At 31.2% G+C, this 15,753-nt stretch overlaps 1 long non-coding RNA gene across 1 annotated transcript; it reads right to left on the reverse strand.

Annotated features, from left to right (window-relative positions):
* Window positions 1-8,578: 8,578 nt before the first annotated feature.
* Window positions 8,579-15,058, reverse strand: LOC143240035 (uncharacterized). The gene is made up of 2 exons (XR_013021528.1): window positions 14,917-15,058; window positions 8,579-8,736 (listed from the first exon to the last, which is right to left on the reverse strand). It is a non-coding gene; the product is annotated as an uncharacterized LOC143240035 (long non-coding RNA).
* Between the last annotated feature and the right edge of the window lie 695 nt (window positions 15,059-15,753).

The following is a 15,753-nucleotide window of genomic DNA, read 5'->3' on the forward strand; positions in this document are numbered from 1 at the left end:
AAATCTGTAAAGAACTGGTTAACACTGATGTTACATCATCAGGTAGGCTAGCCATTATTCTTCAGTTTTGTAGAGGTGATGAAATCTGTAAAGAACTGGTTAACACTGATGTTACATCATCAGGTAGGCTAGCCATTATTCTTCAGTTTTGTAGAGGTGATGAAATCTGTAAAGAACTGGTTAACACTGATGTTACATCATCAGGTAGGTTAGCCATTATTCTTCAGTTTTGTAGAGGTGATGAAATCTGTAAAGAACTGGTTAACACTGATGTTACATCATCAGGTAGGCTAGCCATTATTCTTCAGTTTTGTAGAGGTGATGAAATCTGTAAAGAACTGGTTAACACTGATGTTACATCATCAGGTAGGTTAGCCATTATTCTTCAGTTTTGTAGAGGTGATGAAATGTGTAAAGAACTGGTTAACTTGGCAATATTACCTGAACATACCACAAAGGTTGAAATAGGTAAGACAGCACTAAATAAATTATCCAACTGACAGGTTGACCTTTCAAAAATAGTTGCTGTGACAACTGATGGTACACCCAGCATGAAGCAGGTTTTGTAAATCTGTTTGCAAAAAATATGTTGGTCATCCACTGGTAGGCTTTCATTGTATTATATATAAGGAGTGTTTTGTGTGCAAAACTGGCCTTAAGAGAAATCGATGGAAATTGTAACCAAGGTAATTAATTTTAGTTCTGTACATGCTTTGAAAAAAAAGACAATTTCAGAATTTAGTGAGAGAGGCAAATTCAGTGTACACGAATTACTTATCTGACAATGTTCACTGGCTGAGAAGAGGTTCTGTCCTTAAGCGATTTGTCGAGTTTATGGATGAAAGTAGTGTTTTGACAAATGAAAAATTTTCTTGTTAAGAATTATCTGATGTTGTGTGGATTTGTACATTGATGTTATTTTACAGATTTCTCCTCACATTTAAATGACTAGAACACCAATTTGTAGGGATCTGGTAAAACACTTGAAAAATTTTAAATGGGATGTTTATAATGGCACTTTAAATATTTCATAAACCTAAAAATATCGATAGACCTTGAAATTAATGAGAAAATATACATTCAGAGCTTCCAAATGCAATTTTAAGCATCATTAATTCAACTTTTGAACAATATTCTATAAGATTTAATATGTTCAAGTTGTTTGAAGAAATTGCAAAATTCATAAAGTATGCAGACAGTAAAACATTAAGCAAACTGAATTTGGAAATGTTGCAGTGGATTGAGTTGGATAATTCTGAGATGCAACTGATCGATTTACAGAGCAGCTCAAGTTAGAGGCAAAAACTTGTCAACATAAGAGCTGAACTAGAAAATGTTGAAGACTGGTTAGTGACTGAAATAATGGTGAAAATTCTGAAGCTCTAGAATTCTACACCTGAAACTTTTGACTATCTAGAAAATGTAGCAATAGCAGTATTTTCATCAACATATTTATATGAGTCATTACTTTCAGTGATGAACTTGCAAAAGCATAATTATAGAAACAGACTAGCTGATTAAACTAATGTTGTATGCTTAGCTCTCAAAACCACCAAATACAAGTGTGATATAAAATACCTGTCATTGTTGGTGCAGCAGCTAAACAAATACAAGCCTGATATAAAATATCTGCCATTGTTGGTACAGCAGCTAAACAAATACAAGCCTGATATAAAATATCTGTCGTTGGTACAGCAGCTAAAACAAATACAAGCCTGATATAAAATATCTGCCATTGTTGGTACAGCAGCTAAACAAATACAAGCCTGATATAAAATATCTGCCATTGTTGGTACAGCAGCTAAACAAATACAAGCCTGATATAAAATATCTGCCATTGTTGGTACAACAGCTAAACAAATACAAGCCTGATATAAAATATCTGCCATTGTTGGTACAGCAGCTAAACAAATACAAGCCTGATATAAAATATCTGTCATTGTTGGTACAGCAGTTAAACAAATACAAGCCTGATATAAAATATCTGTCATTGTTGGTACAGCAGCTAAACAAATACAAGCCTGATATAAAATATCTGTCATTGTTGGTACAGCAGTTAAACAAATACAAGCCTGATATAATATATCTGTCATTGTTGGTACAGCAGCTAAACAAATACAAGCCTGATATAAAATATCTGCCATTGTTGGTACAGCAGCTAAACAAATACAAGCCTGATATAAAATATCTGCCATTGTTGGTACAGCAGCTAAACAAATACAAGCCTGATATAAAATATCTGCCATTGTTGGTACAGCAGCTAAACAAATACAAGCCTGATATAAAATATCTGCCATTGTTGGTACAGCAGCTAAACAAATACAAGCCTGATATAAAATATCTGTCATTGTTGGTACAGCAGTTAAACAAATACAAGCCTGATATAAAATATCTGTCATTGTTGGTACAGCAGCTAAACAAATACAAGCCTGATATAAAATATCTGTCATTGTTGGTACAGCAGTTAAACAAATACAAGCCTGATATAATATATCTGTCATTGTTGGTACAGCAGCTAAACAAATACAAGCCTGATATAAAATATCTGTCATTGTTGGTACAGCAGCTAAACAAATACAAGCCTGATATAAAATATCTGTCATTGTTGGTACAGCAGCTAAACAAATACAAGCCTGATATAAAATATCTGCCATTGTTGGTACAGCAGCTAAACAAATACAAGCCTGATATAAAATATCTGTCATTGTTGGTACAGCAGTTAAACAAATACAAGCCTGATATAAAATATCTGTCATTGTTGGTACAGCAGCTAAACAAATACAAGCCTGATATAAAATATCTGTCATTGTTGGTACAGCAGTTAAACAAATACAAGCCTGATATAATATATCTGTCATTGTTGGTACAGCAGCTAAACAAATACAAGCCTGATATAAAATATTTGTCATTGTTTGTGCAGCAGCTAAACAAATACAAGCCTGATATAAAATATCTGTCATTGTTTGGTACAGCAGCAAAAGTCTCACTAAAAGTAAAATGTGCTTTTTTTACTTTCCTTGTTTTTTAGTGTCACATAATATGAACCAAAGCTTATCATTTCACAAGATTCTTTCTGTTAATATTAAAACAAAAAATGAATGTAGATAAACAAGAAGAATCCTTTACTTAAAAAAAGTCCATTATTATTGTGGTTACTGATTCATTAATTTTATTTACTGTGTTGCAGTAAGGGCAGAATCACAGGAGGAACCCTGGTGCAGAGTGGTAAGGACATAGTGGATTGTAACAGGGAGTTCTACTTCAACCAATACCAAATATTCCATGATATGACAAGAAGAGGATCCTTGACTGTTCATCTTGGACTGGAAAGGAAAAAGAACTGTTCTAAGTACCTGCATTATCATATGAGCATATCCACAACAACCCATACCAGTACCTCGGGGAACTGACATATGGAAGATGGAAGGAAGGCAGACAACAATAGGGTGGTTGAACTCAATTCTAGAACCAGGTGGCATTTGGAATGAATCATTCAGTAGGAGGATGGTACTTGGGCCACTCACATGTGAGGACTTACATGACTGGTTCATTTTCAACACATATCAGTACCTACTGGAAACTGACATTCAAGTTTTAGAGGATGCAGGGTGAATTGTATTAGCATCTGGTGAGAACATCATGTGTGCAGATAAACTGTCTATTCTGGCAGAACATCACCACCCTACTCTTGACTGAGTGTAACTAAGTACAATAAAGAAGAAACCTCTACAGTTTACCACTCCAGCAATTAGGAGGTGGCAAGTGGTAAATACTCCAATGCACCTCTCGAATAATGAGAAGGATGTGTTGGAAAGTCTGGAGGAATGCAACATTAGAGACAATACAATGGATGATCAGGAAGCGTTATACTGAAAAGCAGATTATTCCTGATACAGCCAAATAAAGGAGTAACATGAATGGACAGCTATTCTCTTCTGCATTACTTATGTTAGTCCATGAACGTACAGTCTGGAGTGAACATGTGCAAAACATTGCAAACAGTCTTGTGGAACATCCCATCCCAAAGGTGGGCTTTACTGACCTGTGCAGAATAAGTATACCTGGCTAAGCAACACTTGCCACTGAGAAGGAACTGTACATAGGAGAAAGGCTCCTGTATAAAACAACAGTATAACAAGAGCACCTACCCACTGATAAAGAAACCACAGAACTTAAAATGGTAATGTGGGATATATGGTAACCTGTACAGCAGGAGATGAACAGATGATGCTTATGAAATAAATGTATGGGGAGTGGTTCACATGTCAGCACAAACTATATCTTATAAAGGAGAATGGAATCAGGAAGCTATGATTTAATGGGAGAAGACTTGAAAGAGATGACAGTCGTCAGGAGAAAGGGAAGAATAAGCCATATGAATCAGATGCCAAACCCAACCTGCAAGGTTAATAGAAGAAACATCATGGAAAAGTGAAGGGATCCACTGAATAAATAAATGGGAACAGTAACCACAGAAGGGAGCAGTTTGAGCCACACAACAACAGGAGAACTTGGACACAACCTAAGAGGTAATATGAATAAGAATAAAAATGGAAAGAAATTAGATTGAAGGTAAATTCACCTTTGCATACAGCCAAAGCTTTGGGCACGAACTATCAATCTGGGTAGATTATGATGCAGGATCAGAGATATAATTTTTTAGAGACACCTTGAGTAAACAAATCTGAATATCAACATCCATGTGATTAACAAAAATAGGAGACCAAGGGTAGCTAATAATGATTCAAAAGAAGACAAACAATAGCAAGTAGAGCAGAAGATTAATGATGGGTCAAAGTAAACAAACGTGGAAGACCCTTTCCAATAACCAAACTTAGAGTAAAAAAACTTTAGGAGGGAAACATGAAGTGTGTAAAACAGAGTTAATTTTAATAACCATCTGCAACACCATATAAGGAGAATAAATAAAATATTCAAGTACTGAAATCATATTACACAACACAAACATCCTCAGGTGTAAAAGAAACATGTCCAATATTGAAAATAAAACATACCTCATAGAAATATAAAATTATCATCATGAACAGGGATAGCACTGTATTAGACAAATCTAGCTAACTCTGCAGTTAATTAGGCTTCATTAGGAATCAAAAACACTGTATCAGACAAATCTAGTTAACTCTGCAGGTAATTAGGCTTTATTAGGAATCAAAAACACTGTATCAGACAAATCTAGCTAACTCTGCAGGTAATTAGGCTTGATTAGAAATAAATAAACACTGTATCAGACAAATCTAGTTAACTCTGCAGGTAATTAGGCTTCATTAGGAATTAAAAACACTGTATCAGACAAATCTAGCTAACTCTGCAGGTAATTAGGCTTCATTAGGAATCAAAAACACTGTATCAGACAAATCTAGTTAACTCTGCAGGTAATTAGGCTTTATTAGGAATCAAAAACACTGTATCAGACAAATCTAGCTAACTCTGCAGGTAATTAGGCTTGATTAGAAATAAATAAACACTGTATCAGACAAATCTAGCTAACTCTGCAGGTAATTAGGCTTGATTAGAAATAAATAAACACTGTATCAGACAAATCTAGTTAACTCTGCAGGTAACTAGGCTTGATTAGGAATAATAAAAACACTGTATTAGACAAATCTAGCTAACTCTGCAGGTAATTAGGCTTGATTAGAAATAAATTAACACTGTATCAGACAAATCTAGTTAACTCTGCAGGTAATTAGGCTTGATTAGGAATAAAAAAACACTGGATCAGGCAAATCTAGCTAACTCTGCACGTAATTAGGCTTGATTAGGAATAAAAAACACTGGATCAGGCAAATCTAGCTAACTCTGCACGTAATTAGGATTGATTATGAATAAAAAAACACTGGATCAGACAAATCTAGCTAACTCTGCACGTAATTAGGATTGATTATGAATAAAAAAACACTATCAGACAAATCTAGCTAACTCTGTGGGTAATTAGGCTTGATTAGGAATAAAAACACTGTATCAGACAAATCTAGCTAACTCTGTGGGTAATTAGGCTTGATTAGGAATCAAAAAACACTATCAGACAAATCTAGCTAACTCTGCACGTAATTAGGCTTGATTAGGAATAAAAAACACTATCAGACAAATCTAGCTAGCTCTGCAGGTAGTTAGGATTGATTAGGAATAAAAAAACAAAGTAATGTCAAGTGTTATGCACATACATATCTTGAAATTTGCTAAAAATACTAATATACAAACAATGCTAACACAAGTTTACTATGCATGCTGCATGTAAATTGTGAAAGAAAACCTTCCAACTTGGACATAGAAATTCCAATAATTGACGTTAAAGTTACGTCACAAAGAATACTGCAGCAAAGTTAAAAACACAACTTTCAGAAATAAAATCAACATTAAAGGTGAGAATGTAAAGTTTATGTAAGATCCTCTGATACTTGCACATTAATTCACATGTAAGATGGGAGAAGTATAGAAAGTAACATACACTCTACGATATCTAAAAGAAATAATAAAATCATGCTTTGTTGGCAGTAAGAGTTCAAACTCAGCAAGGAAAGGCTTTCATTACTTCAGGTTTGAATTTTTTATACTATTAGATAATTATTAATGGAATATCATATTTACTTTTCTCTAAACTACTTTTCATTCTGTATTTATTTTGCTATTTGGCTTTTCTGGTCAGTTGTAAGGTAGAAAAATTCAACTTCAAATCACAATTAAAATTTGGATTTTATTTTCAATAATTACATAGCATTAAGTAATCCATTTAGAAATAAAGATGTAATACTGTGAAGAACAAGCCAATATCCTTCCTTTACTGTTTTCCATTATTAAAGATGTAATACTGTGAAGAACAAGCCAATATCCTTCCTTTACTGTTTTCCATTATTAAAGATGTAATACTGTGAAGAACAAGCCAATATCCTTCCTTTACTGTTTTCCATTATTAAAGATGTAATACTGTGAAGAACAAGCCAATATCCTTCCTTTACTGTTTTCCATTATTAAAGATGTAATACTGTGAAGAACAAGCCAATATCCTTCCTTTACTGTTTTCCATTATTAAAGATGTAATACTGTGAAGAACAAGCCAATATCCTTCCTTTACTGTTTTCCATTATTAAAGATGTAATACTGTGAAGAACAAGCCAATATCCTTCCTTTACTGTTTTCCATTATTAAAGATGTAATACTGTGAAGAACAAGCCAATATCCTTCCTTTACTGTTTTCCATTATTAAAGATGTAATACTGTGAAGAACAAGCCAATATCCTTCCTTTACTGTTTTCCATTATTAAAGATGTAATACTGTGAAGAACAAGCCAATATCCTTCCTTTACTGTTTTCCGTTATTAAAGATGTAATACTGTGAAGAACAAGCCAATATCCTTCCTTTACTGTTTTCCATTAATAAAGATGTAATACTGTGAAGAACAAGCCAATATCCTTCCTTTACTGTTTTCCATTATTAAAGATGTAATACTGTGAAGAATAAGCCAATATCCTTCCTTTACTGTTTTCCATTATTAAAGATGTAATACTGTGAAGAACAAGCCAATATCCTTCCTTTACTGTTTTCCATTATTAAAGATGTAATACTGTGAAGAACAAGCCAATATCCTTCCTTTACTGTTTTCCATTATTAAAGATGTAATACTGTGAAGAACAAGCCAATATCATTCCTTTACTGTTTTCCATTATTAAAGATGTAATACTGTGTTGAACAAGCCAATATCCTTCCTTTACTGTTTTCCATTAATAAACTTCTTTAAGCTCATCCATAAAAAGCTTAACCATTTTCAAGAATGAATAAAATCAAGTATACATGACAAAGCTGTCAGCTTGTTTAGTTGAAATTACATTACAGGAAAACATGGGAAAACTAAAATAGCAAATGTGCTAGATCATACAAGTCAATATTATATTACAACCGCTGCAGTAAGATTAAAAGGCACACACTTAAGATATGGAAAAACTTGTACAGAAGTCCAATTATAAGATTCTTACTTTTCTAATAGAATAACATACAAATTACCCCTTGTTATCCTATAAAAATGAAATTTATAAGAAATAGTTAACCTTTTGTAATGTTTCTTAATAATTTCATATGCTTGTAATATTTCTTAGTGTTAATGTTCCTGTTCTCAGCATTGATAAACATGAAAAATAATTTTTATTTCTATTGTGCGTGACCTCTTTTAACTAATACTACTTTTAATTACTACTACTTTTAACTAATACCACTTTTAACTACTACTACTTTTAACTAATACCACTTTTAACTACTACTACTTTTAATTACTACTACTTTAACTAATACTACTTTTAACTACTACTACTAACTACTACTACTTTTAACTAATACTACTTTAACTAATACTACTTTAACTACTACTACTTTTAACTACTACTACTTTTAACTAATACTACTACTTTTAACTACTACTACTTTAACTAATACCACTTTTAACTACTACTACTTTTAATTACTACTACTTTTAACTAATACCACTTTTAACTACTACTTTTAACTACTACTACTTTTAACTACTACTACTTTTAACTAATACCACTTTTAACTACTACTACTTTTTCAAGTCACTAAAAAGAAATGGTTTAAATTTATCTTTGGCTGTTGAAAATTTACTTGTGTTGACGGTCCAGTGCTGGAGGATCTTCTTTTTTTAACAGATGGACTTTCTGGCTCGTTACTTCCCTTAAGGTCATTTCCTCCACTATCAACATCTCCATCTAATATAAAATAAATGATATAACAAGCAAGAACTTATTCAAGTTCCAACTTTCTAATATGAAACATCTTTTTTTTTATTCACCTCACAAATAAATAAAACAAATACAGCACTTCATGTCAAGGAACACAAGCATCATTCAACCCCAGAACCAAAATATGTTATAATTCAACATTTTTATATGAACCTTCATAATGTGAACAACATTTGCAGTAATTCTTTCCTGAACAGAAAATAAACAGAAATCAATCAAACTAACAATTATTTCTTGTAATCAAATACGTTACTTTTTTGAACATACTAGTATTAGAACATACCTATCCTTTAGAACATACTAGTATTAGAATATACCTATCCTTTGGAACATACTAGTATTAGAACATACCTATCCTTTAGAACATGCTAGTATTAGAATATACCTATACTTTAGAACATGCTAGATTTTAACACACCCAACACTTTAAAACATATTAATATTACAACATACCTAACCCTCTAAAACATACAAGTATCAAAACATACCTACCCCTTTAAAACATACAAGTATCAAAACATACCTACCCCTTTAAAACATACAAGGTATCAAAACATACCTACCCCTTTAAAACATACTGGTATCAAAACATACCTGCCTTTTAAAACATACTGGTATCAAAACATACCTGCCCCTTTAAAACATACTGGTATCAAAACATACCTAACCCTTTAAAACATACAAGTATCAAAACATACCTAACCCTTTAAAACATACAAGTATCAAACATACCTAACCCTTTAAAACATACTGGTATCAAAACATACCTGCCCTTTCAAACATACAAGGTATCAAAACATACCTGACCCTTTAAAACATACAAGTATCAAAACATACCTAACCCTTTAAAACATACTGGTATCAAAACATACCTGCCCTTTAAAACATACAAGTATCAAAACATACCTACCCCTTTAAAACATACAAGGTATCAAACATACCTACCCTTTAAAACATGCTGGTATCAAACATACCTACCCCTTTAAAACATACTGGTATCAAAACATACCTGCCCTTTAAAAACATACAAGTATCAAAACATACCTAACCCTTAAAACATACTCAGTATCAAAACATACCTAACCCTTTAAAACATACAAGTATCAAAACATACCTAACCCTTTAAAACATACTAGTATCAAAACATACCTAACCCTTAAAACATACTAGTATCAAAACATACCTAACCCTTTAAAACATACTAGTGTTAGAACATGACTAGCCCTTTAAAACATACTAGTTATCAGAACATATCTACTACATGAAGCATTAAAAACAGTTATAAAAAATTATCTAAGGATTAAATAAGTTAAAACAAGGGGTGAATTTTGCTAGAAATAATAATGGAAAGAAACCTGATACATTTTGTTAAATCATGTACACAATGTATAATAATTTTTAGAAACATAAATTCATGAAGTGTAAATCCTACTCCTATCAGAACTCCAGTGAGATTTTATAAACATTCTGATGATGACCGAAGAAGATCAAAATGTTGTTTGCTCCTCTACATAGAGCTTTCTCTATCCATACCAACCATTTTTACATAAATATAAAACTTTACCCTGCACATTATATCTGACACGAAAATTATTTGATAATGTATAAATGTACAACACAAAAACAGTGCATCTCATGATTGTAAACCGTTTCACTGATAATTTTGTGTATCATGTCAGGTTTATGTCCAATGTCTTAAAATGATAGACTACTACTATACTATTTTATTGAATTTAAGGACAGACACTCGTATGTTCCCTGTATGATGGGAGTTTTTACCTTATACCACCAGAGAGAAAAGATAACCCCCTTGAAACTTTCTAAAGTTTAATAGTTTCAGATAAGAAATTAAATAATAAAATGTGTCATCTTACTATGCATCAAAAACACACCTGATAATGTAAGAATTTTCATCTATAAACATGAAAGTGGAAGAGTTGATATAAATTAGAACCTTGTTATTCTTTTAAGAAATTAGTATTAAAAAATTATGTACAGCTACTGCTTATCTCCAACAATGTTATAACAGACAGTTTTGGAACCATACTCTACCTCAGACCACTTACTGAAGGGTTAAGGTTAGAAATATATTTTGGGGGTGATTCTAGAGAAACATGGTATATTCTTTCATAAGGATACTCCCTAAATGCAAGAAACATGCATAGTGAGTTTGACTACTCCCACCTAATGTTTTTCATTTTCATATTATCCATCTGAACTATAGAGAACATAAAATTCATGACTTACATATAAGTTTTACATATTGTTAGAGCTTGTACACAAGTCAAAGGCTAAATTACACACACATGTAACTGTATGCAAGTACCCAGTGGTGGAAACAGTTATAGAAACACACATAGAGCAGTCTCAAACAATTAGTGTTTCAATTAACCCTTTCATGATAGGCTTGATGTAACACACAAGTTCGTTTACACATAAGTATATGTTAAATATTTGCACTATAACCTTTGATACGTGTGTATCTTCACCAAATTTGGTGGACTTTTAGCAAACAAGTATTTTGTATACAAAAAAAATAATTTTTTAATGAGATATATTTACTAAGACTTGTTTCTCAAAAGTTTTTCATTACTAATCTGAGTGCAAAGTGATTTCACGTTATGATTACAAAATCTGTTCTTCATCCTAAAAATCTCAAATATTACTTGTGTATTTGCTAAAACATCCTAAATACCTTTTAAACATCTGTTGTCAGTAAGACTTTATATTTAATTGCACTGCATATTGATAATTATATCTGGAGTTAATAATATAAATGAGAAAATGGAACATAAAATGTAAATGTTTACAGTAAAAACTTTAGATAAGAAATAGTAGTTCTTAATAAACATGAAAAAACACCTTGAACATGAGATATTCAGCCTGAGTGCAAATAACATTAAATAAGCAATGTTTTACTACAAGTTTTTATAATAAACATGAAAAAACACCTTACATGAGATATTCAGCCTGAGTGCAAATAACATTAAATAAGCAATGTTTTACTACAAGTTTTTATAATAAACATGAAAAATCACCTTGCATGAGATATTCAGCCTGAGTGCAAATAACATTAAATAAGTAATGTTTTACTACAAGTTTTTATAATAAACATGAAAAATCACCTTGCATGAGATATTCAGCCTGAGTGCAAATAACATTAAATAAGCAATGTTTTACTACAAGTTTTTATAATAAACATGAAAAATCACCTTGCATGAGATATTCAGCCTGAGTGCAAATAACATTAAATAATAAATGTTTTACCACAAGTTTTTATAATAAACATGAAAAATCACCTTGCACATGAGATATTCAGCTTGAGTGCAAATAACATTAAATAATCAATGATTTTCTCACAAACTACAGTCTTATGATTGTTCAAGTCAAATTTGAAAGTATTTCATTTTTGTAAAGAATTTTCATGATAGTTACATACCTACTTGCAATGGTCATAGTCATGGAGTTAGAATTAATACTGTTGATGAATCATCTTCTTTATACTTAATTGTGAAAATGGTAGGATAAGGTGACATAAATATACACTGTGAGAAGGTATGAGTCACCTTCAGCTAGGACAGTTTAATTTTTCTAAGAAAATGGTCAGCCTTCGATAAAAGTTGCCTTCAGATGTTACAGAAGCAGTGAATTTAAGTGATTTGAAGATAAAGGTTGATAACTATATGAATGATAATGGTTGGCTATGAGGCTTATTTCTTTAATTTTTATTACTTAATATATTTAGTTTAGAGGATGGCCTAGGTAGACCAACAAGTTTCTTGTTGTCCCTCAATATTATATTTAAAATATTCAGTACATTTTTTAACTGTCCCTTTTCTGAAGTCCAATATTAAAACATCTTCCATGTCATAACCTTGGGCACTTCAAACCCAAGATCTATGAATCTTCCTAAAAATCTTCTTCCCATACAAGAATCTATGAGGAATAATTCTATATTTATGTTGACAGGAAACTTGATCATTTTTCAAAGAGCAAATAGAAATATTTGACTGTTAAGTGTACATTCAAATGTGTAAACAGGTGTACAGATTATTGTAAGTAGATTTCAAAGGGCTTATAAATATACAAAGTACAACTTTCTAAATCTTAGAAAATAAAGGGATAATACTTGTCCTGACTTGTCTTTATAGCACCTGTTGCAAAGACATAGCCATCATAATAAAGAAATTAAATTTTCCTGATATGATACTATTCACATTTATGTATCACCAACAGAAACATAGAATCTCCAAGACTAAATCTGTATATCAAACAATTACTTCTACTGGAATACCAGAACTACAGAAAAACATTTGTAACCAGGGAACTTGGAATTTTTACTGCTGTTTTTTTTAAATTCATAGAAAGTTCAATATGGATTTTAACTAACATAAATATAACACTTGTAAAACAGAGAAAATGAAAGAAATAGAAGTAACAGAATTTTTAGATTTGAAAACAATAGAAAATGCAGCTTTGTAACAGGTTAGAACACTGCTACAACTAGAGTCAAACAAAACAAAATTTGTTAAAATACAAGAGAAACAAAATAAAACTTACAAACATTTACAAACAAAACAATGCACATCTCAGTGTTATTAATTTCAATACATAAAGGAACTAATAAAAAGAATCAGAAGAAGAAAAAAATTCTGATTTAAAAACTGCAATATTCCAAGATTAAACCACTTCTGATCAATAACAATATTAAGTAATAATTCTAACAATCTCATTAACTAAAACCAATGACAGGTTTTTATTTAGTGGTTAGATAATGAAATTACATCTCATGTGACTAGCTATTGACTCAAACTTTCATAATATTTCACAACATCAACTTATTATCATTAGGGAAAGCTTGTTTCAGTTTCATAATACATAATACCCAAAATCAATATGCTCTAGCCAGAAGGTAAGTTAATACTTTGATAAAACTACACATTCATAGCTAAAATAAACACTGGAAAGATATAATAAGTTAAAGAATAAATAAAACCACAACAAAATAACTGTAATATTTCATATCTCACACCCTAACACACAACATCGTAACTGATCTTGAGAAGCAGTTTGATTTTGAACATCATGTTTTTCAAAATTAGGTTTTTCTTATTCTGTTTGTTTTTCCTAATAATTGTTATTGAAATTAATAACACTGAGACTGATGCCATATTGCTTATTCACATTTATACCTAGTGTTGGCCACACACAGGTTTCTTGTAAGTATTTGTAGTTGAGTTTTTACTTTTGATTTCTGTTATATTTTAATATAATGTTTTTGTTTGTCCACAGTTATAGCACCAATTTATTTTAGTCTGTCACACCATTAAAACTAAAGAAAATCAGAATATACAATTACTGTACCAAAAATAAAAGGCTATGAGAAGAAAGAAGTATGAAAGAGAAATAACCTTTGAAGTTTGAATTAAATTAAACAGCTGTGTTAGTTCCATTAGAACATGACAAGTCACAAAATGGAGGAGATCTTTGAAATCAATAGGAGTGTTAAAACTGTATATAAAAAATACAGCTACACTGTACAAACAAATTTAAATGTTAATAATATTAGATAGTCATAAGGTTTGAAACAATTAGCCAATTTTTAATAAAGTATCAATATTATTCCCTTTTTAAGTTTTTACGACTAACATGAGGTAGTATTGATTTCAAGATCAGCCTCATTATTATTAGTGACAGTTTCAATTGATTTCATGAATTTAAATTACATTTTTCTAATTTTAGTTCTGAGCTATATAGGTGACATTCTTACGAGTTTTTTTAAGTTTAAATTGTAAAACTGAGCACTTTCTAAACAGGTCAATTTTAACATTACAATAGTACGATGTATGCAATTACTACATCTTTTGCTGTGAAAATAGTATTACGCCAGTACTTCTTTAACCTAAGTAAAGAATGAAACATTATATTAAAAGAGCGGTTACGTTACACGCAGTGTCTTATCTATATTTAAGATTAACTATTAACATTCTTATCAAAAGGACAACAACTCTAATCTTACTAGTACCAGTATACTACATACATGATGTAATAATATTTCATTATTATAATTACATTTATACACCTCTATAATTTTATATGAGTTGTACGAATAAATAACATATAAAAACATCAAGTCTACAAATTAACCTTTAAATTTTGGCGTTTTTCTTTCTCTTGGCATTTCGAATTACTAAAATGTAGTAACCAACACTTTCTTCTTATTGTTTTAAGAACAAAACAAAAAATCTGAAAAAACTTTTCCAAATAAACGACCCTCGGCCAAATACAACGTATTATTAGCGACACCTAAGGTTTATGAAGTTACAGAAAGTACAAGTCTAACATTATGATTTTTTTAAATTGCTAAGACATGCTTCCTTAAACGTATTTGTTTAAAAGAGCTCTCATACACTAAATGTAAAATCCATATATTAATATGTTTCGCTATATCTTCATTACAGAATAATATAATACTGTACTTTCATATCTTTCACATTTATAATAAATGCAAGGTAATATATGTGGTTTATCGTAATTTGATAACTTAGATTGGACTAATACCAATAGCACTATGGAAGAAATGAAACTTGGTGTCCTGATTTATCAATCTCTTAAGCCTCCCAAGGAGTGTGATGTTATTAGTGCTAACGTGAATAAGACTTTAGGTTGTATCTAAAAGAATAAAGCACTGCTGTGGCACAGCGGTATGTCTGCGGATTTACAACGCTAGATACCAGGTTTCAATACCTGTGATGGACAAAGTCCAATGTGTAGCTTTGTGCTAAACTATAAACAAGCAAGCAAAACAAATAAAATATGGAATTCAAGCCCAAAAAACTTATAATTTCATTGTATGGATCAATTGTCAGTTCAGATTGTTTTCAATCATGAGCACCTTGTCTTCGAAAGGGTATTGAACTGTTTGAATGAGTCTAGAGGAGGGCTAATAGGAATATACCTAGGATAGAAAGCTTGTCTTAGGAG

Source organism: Tachypleus tridentatus, chromosome 13, assembly GCF_004210375.1.
Source record: "Tachypleus tridentatus isolate NWPU-2018 chromosome 13, ASM421037v1, whole genome shotgun sequence".
Lineage (NCBI taxonomy): Eukaryota > Metazoa > Arthropoda > Merostomata > Xiphosura > Limulidae > Tachypleus > Tachypleus tridentatus.